This window comes from Belonocnema kinseyi, chromosome 9 (genome assembly GCF_010883055.1).
Source record: "Belonocnema kinseyi isolate 2016_QV_RU_SX_M_011 chromosome 9, B_treatae_v1, whole genome shotgun sequence".
Lineage (NCBI taxonomy): Eukaryota > Metazoa > Arthropoda > Insecta > Hymenoptera > Cynipidae > Belonocnema > Belonocnema kinseyi.
The window spans coordinates 39,378,325-39,384,610 of NC_046665.1; positions in this window are offsets into that span (position 1 = coordinate 39,378,325).

Here is a 6,286-nt window from a genome sequence, read left to right on the forward strand (position 1 = left end):
AGTTTAAATTTATCACTCTGAAATTGGCACAATTGATTTTTGAATTATTTACTAATGAAAAATCTTCAAGTTTTTTTTAATTTTCAAATTAAATAGGTTAAAAATAAAACATTTCATACTGAAACAATACTTAAATAATATTTTGAAAGTGAATAAGGGCGTTCGGTTAAGAATAACCTAATTTCAAGTTGTTTTTTTGTGCCCACACTAAGGCTTCCGAATTAAATTTGTTCAAATTTTAACGTTAAAATATGTCAATTATATCATTTTGAACAGATCCCGAATAGAATAGAAGAACCTTCATTTTTCTAAATATTAATTTTTCGGTTCTAATTTACGAGACAATCATTTTCTTCCTTGAAAGACTTTCTAAAAATATCGTTGACAATTTTTTATTTTATGAGTTTTATGTACAAATTATACTATTTTTATTTTTATTACCAATATTTTTCTTTAATAAAATTATTGCATAAATATAGTACAATTTAGGTTTGTATATTTGGGCGAAGAAATCCGTTCCATTGTTTCACAAATATTCTTTATGAATCAATATTTTGCACTGAAAAAAACCCTGCGCGACCTTTAATTATAATTGTATAACGTAAAAAAATAGATTTCAATGTTTTCTATGAAAAACATAATCCATGAGTGACAAGACAAAATCGGAAACAATAAGAGTCAATTTATTCAGGAACAATCACTTTGAACAAAAATGACCTAGAGCGAACCTTAAATATATATTTTTTAATTTTGACAAAAATCAGGCATTATTTTCTTACAAAAATCAAATGATTTCTGGGGGTGCCAAGTTATCAAAAAATAAATAAAACTTGAAGAAGCACTTTTAATTTGTAATACTTCTACTTTTAAATTTATCTTAAGTTATCCGATTTTAATGGTCTTAAAATAATGATTCAAGTATTAAAAGAGGTACATTTCTAATCCTCCAACTTTATACGATTTTAATTCGTAACCGAATAAGTTGAAATGTTTTAATCTAAAATCATCGAACATTTGCAATTCAAAAAATCTCACATATTTAAATACCTTCAAATTTCTAATTTTTCAATATACTAAAGACTACAAATTTTAAATGTTTCAACTATTAAGGATTTAAGTATTTTTGAAATTACTGTCCTGGAGACTGAATAGCACTTATTCTTTTATTTAAAAATAACAACCAAAATTGTTTAAAAAAAGCTTTCGAAAGAGCTTTAAAATGCTTAAAAAAGGTCAGAGGTTTTAATGGTTTAATATAGTATATGATAGAACCTCAATTTTATAACTTACAAATTACAATTGTGAAAAATGAATAAAATGTTTTAATGAATTTATATTCAAAATAAAAGGTCTTTGTATACTTCAATCTAAATGCAGCTGAAAACATTGAATCTAAAATTACTTGAATTTAAAGCATATTTCAAAAAGAAAATTGAAAGCAAAGGATCGAATTTCAAAAGAAGTGACTAATTAATAAACTGACTCGCTGGCTTGCAAATGAGCATGGAAAATGGTGTATTTTCAAATTTTGAACGCGCAAATTTAAACTTTTTACTTTTTCCCGTTGTAGCAATTTCGAATTACAGAATATTTTTTTTGACCAATCTATAACTTATAATGAAAATTGTGAAAATTCAAAGAATAAGCCTGCTTTCTGAAAATGACGCAAAGTTTAACGTTAAAATTCAATTTCTTGACTTAAGGGCTTAAAAATTTGAAAATTTTACAATTAGTGTTTTGTAAATTGTATTGATGTCATAAAGTGTATAACTATTTTTTAAATTAGTTTTTACATTTTCGAAAGTTACCATTTTTTACATACCTAGAGGTCAAAAAGTCTACCCAATATTTTCGAATTTTAATCAAATATTTTCTGAGAGAAAATCACCCCCGTTTACCAGTGACTGAAATGCATTAGGAAAAAATCGCCAAGACCCAAAACTAAAAATTGGTTGTACGGTGAATTTTTAAATTTTTTATTGAGATTAGCATGATAAGTTGTGATTTAAAATTTTTTCATACGAATTTTTTTTATTAATACTATAGGAAAAAATCGGCAAGATCCAGGTGCCGAAATTATAATTACCAAATTTGAAAATTCCCGAATAATAAAATTCCATTTTCCAAACAAACTTTGCAGGGTTCAAATCAGCACTACTTCATCTCAAAATTTCTTAACAATCTTTTTAATTAACAATTCGAGTTTTCGGTAGAGTTTTTGCTTTTATTTATCTCGAAATTTCTTTTTAGTTTTTTTTTTTCAATTAAAAGTTGGCTGCACGACAACTAGCCCGTAGACAATTGATCCGCGACAATTGATCCGCGCGACAATTGATCCGTGGACAATTGATCCGCGACAATTCATCCGCGATAATTCATCCGCGATAATTCATCCGCGATAATTCATCCGCGACGATACTTGGAATCTGGAAAGGGGATGGGGAATATTCCACTTAAGTTGTATGTAATACTTCGACATTGGTAACAATGATTGTTATGAGGAAATGCTCCAAACTTTTTAAATTAAAAACATGCCACAATCCTCATAAGTTCGTTTAAAGAGAATCCTTTTTCATAAAATATATAAATAATAACGAGCAGATGAAACACAGACATGTATCATGCTTAAAAGAAAAAAAGTACAATCAAAATATTCATTACCAGTACGTTTATCGGTTGTTGTGTGAATTATTACGAAACATGATCGTTTCTTATATTCAACGCAACGCCTTGTTACATTTGTGTTGTTGACACTTTTTCTTGCATACAAAACTCAGATATCAAGATATGGAATGCGCACGGATCAGTTGTCGACGGATCAATTGTCAACAGATCAATTGTCGCGCGGACCAATTGTCGCGGATTTATTGTCGCGGATCAATTGTCCGCGGGCCAACTGGCGTGCCACCTAAAAATTAGATTTGTCAAGACCAATTTTTTAAATAATTTTTCATAAAGACTGTACAGAAAACCTGGTTCAAGCTTCACTTCTAAAAAAATTAAGTGATACATGTTAAACCTTTCTAGCCTTAAAAATCTTTCTACTGTTTTACCCCCATATTACACGAAGAATGAGAAAATCAGAATTCGACTTTGTAGTACGATGAAGGCAGCACCTCGATAGGGCAGAAAATATAATGTGCTATGTACAGTGAAACCCCTCAATAGCCCTCCCTGCTATAGCCTTTCCGAGAACTGCCACCGCGTCGTAGATAGATGTTACAAGAGTTGTGCGGGTAGCGCAGAGTCTACGGTTGTCAATCAGATGAGCACTCAGTCATATACAAAAAAAAGCGGAGCGGGCTAAAATGAGTTAGTGCTCACCTACTATCAGCACCTCCGCAAGCACCGATAACATAGACAATTACTTTGACCGAATATTTTTAGTACATTCACTCCAATTTCCTTTTAATGTGTTCTTATCCCTGTTCCTTTTCCTTCTCCTTAGCAGTAATGTCGTATTCGGCTGGAGCCGAGAATTCGATCACGAATATAGTTCGTTCTCGAAATCTTGGAGCACAATGTCAAGCCTCTAGTGTGTAACGGAAATTGTTGTCCTAAAATTGTAGTTCTAGAAAATTTGGCTCTTCTCGTTCCTTTAATCTCCCTCTTTATCTTCCTCGGAATGTTGGACAGGGCAGGGTCGCGGCCAACACCGTAAGAGCGACAAAGGTGACAATAAAGCAATCTTAGAGCCGCATTGTTTCTGTCGAGATACGTTGATCTCTCATGAAAAAGACACCTGGAAAGTATGTGTTCTAGGTACTTAGCGGGTGCTCGACACGCTCTGCACCTATCGCTTGGAACTTCTTGACGTAAAATGCGGTCACGGTATACTAAGCTGGAAATGACGCCTTCCTGGCATGAAAAAATGAAACTCTCAGTACCTGAATTAAGTCCTGATGATCTGAAGAAAGCAAAAGTAATGCACCTTCCTTACTTCTAAAGGTAAAACTCAGGTTAAATGTCCCAGCCACCTGCTCCGCGGCTTTGTAAAAGCCCCTATGCCAATCATTTCGTGATTTCTTGACATTCTTAGGAGATGATCTCTTGCCTTTGTATCGATTTAAGCTCTACTCAGCTTGTCGAGAATTCTATTACGAATCTGCCAAATCGTTAAAAAATTTAATTTTTAGTATAGTTCAATTATTTAGATAAATTCTTTGAAATGTTAAAATATTTAAATACATTTTAAAATTCTATTTTTAATTTAAATATTTCAAGACCCTAATTTTGCCCTGAAATAGGAGCAAAAAAGCGCGGAAGCGTTATTTTGGAAGAAAAATAAATTTTGTCAACAAGTAGACTTAGAACTGTTTAGCTTAACCTGCTTCAATTGCAGGTTCAAGGATAAAACAGATAGGGCGGACTGTAATACGGAACATTATAATATACTGCATGTCCTTAAGTGCGCATGACAGTCTGTAACGTGACTGATTATTAGATTTTATTTCATTGGACGGCGTTATAATTTGAAAAGTGTAAATATTGTCTTGAAATTTTGAGAAATAGTTCTAGATATAAAAGAACAAGTCTGCCTGGCCAATTTAAATTTGTATTTGGTTGAAATCATGCATTTTTATGAATTCCACTTTAGCAAGGATACTTAAAATCTGTCATTAGTTGCATTTCAAGTTAAAAATCAATAAAATGGCGCTATTTAATCCAGAAAAAGATTCAAACAGGCCAGGCAGACGTACATATATCTATTGAAGCATTTTATGAAATTTCAACAATTTGTTTTTATTTTTCAAATTAGGAAATCGCCGAATATAAATTGTTCAATTTCTGACGTGACTTACTGTTACATGTACTTAGGGCGCTAAAAATTTCTATTAAAAAAATATCATTAGATTCTGAGAAAATTGAAAGAGAAGATTTTCTTTCGTTTAAAGCGCATGTATCCTCAACGATGATTTTTTCGACGGTGCACATCCGGTAAAAATGCTTCGACTCAAGTTCGACTTGGTTATGTACCATTCCTTAACATCCTTCCGCTTATATCTATATTTTTTCAATCTTATCCTTTCTATATATACAATTATTTCAAACTATTTACATAAGTCTTATATCTAGTTTCTTCTTTCTATTTCCTGCGATAGCGCAATTTAGGACTTATTAGCAAACGAGTGAGTGAGCTAACGAAAGCGAGAGTGCAAGCGAGAGAGAGAGCATGAGAACGCAAACGCATCTTAGTCTACTTAACTTTTACCTTATCATTACTTACAATCTTTACGCTTCTAATCTAAGCGACTTCCGTTTCCTTTTTCTTTCACTTTTTTATACCTCTATTTGCCTTTTTTCACATGCATTCTTTCATTCTCTCTCATTCGCTTCTCTAACACCCTCCAACTCCTTCATCTATTCTTCTCCTAATCCATGCTCCCCTAGAATCTTAACCACATTCTCTTGCCAACTTCCTTTATCTTCCATTCCTCTCCTATATCTTTCCCATACATGCTCCCATGTTTTCTCATCCCATTCATATATTCTACACTTTCTGCTCTCTTTCCTTTTTTATCATCTTATACCATTCATTGTATTTTGATTTCTTAATCATCTCCCATCTTTCTATTAATTGTCTTTCCCGCTCCCTTTTTTCCAGTTCTTCATAGTTTACTCCAGTCCCGTCTTCTATTTCTGTATAATTAAAGAACTCCCTCCTTTCTTCTTTCCATCTCGTTAATTCGATCGCCCTCCTTCTCCTGGCTTCTACCTTCATCAAAAACTTTCTGGCCAACTCCCCTCCCTTTCCCTCCCTCATTTTCGTCTCAAATTTCCATGCCCTCTTTCCCGCTCTAATACTTAACTTATTCCCTTGCGCTTCTTTTCTCACCATGTATCCTCGCATCCTCCAGTATGCCCCTATAATGTAACGTCAATAAATCAATGAGGATTGCAGGCTATGAGCCTTGAAAACGATCAAAAGAAAATTCAGTTCGTTTCTGTTAAAACTGTTCAAATCATGTACTTTGTACAATACTTGTTATTGAATTTACCAAATTATATTAGAAGACAACAATACATCAATGTGTATCACAGATAATGAGATTTGAAGACAATCGGAAGAAAATTCGCACAGTAAAAACGAAGTGTGAATCTATCGTTAATTTGAGGGCACCATATACCTGCAACGAAAAATTAGCCTTGGTAGTGTGAATGGTACCATTTCACAAGGTATCATTTCCCTCGAACTTGGGGTACGAAACATCATCTACTGTCAATTATTTTTACATCTTGGCGGCAAAAACCATTGACGAGTTCCGTACCCCAACTACGAACGAGA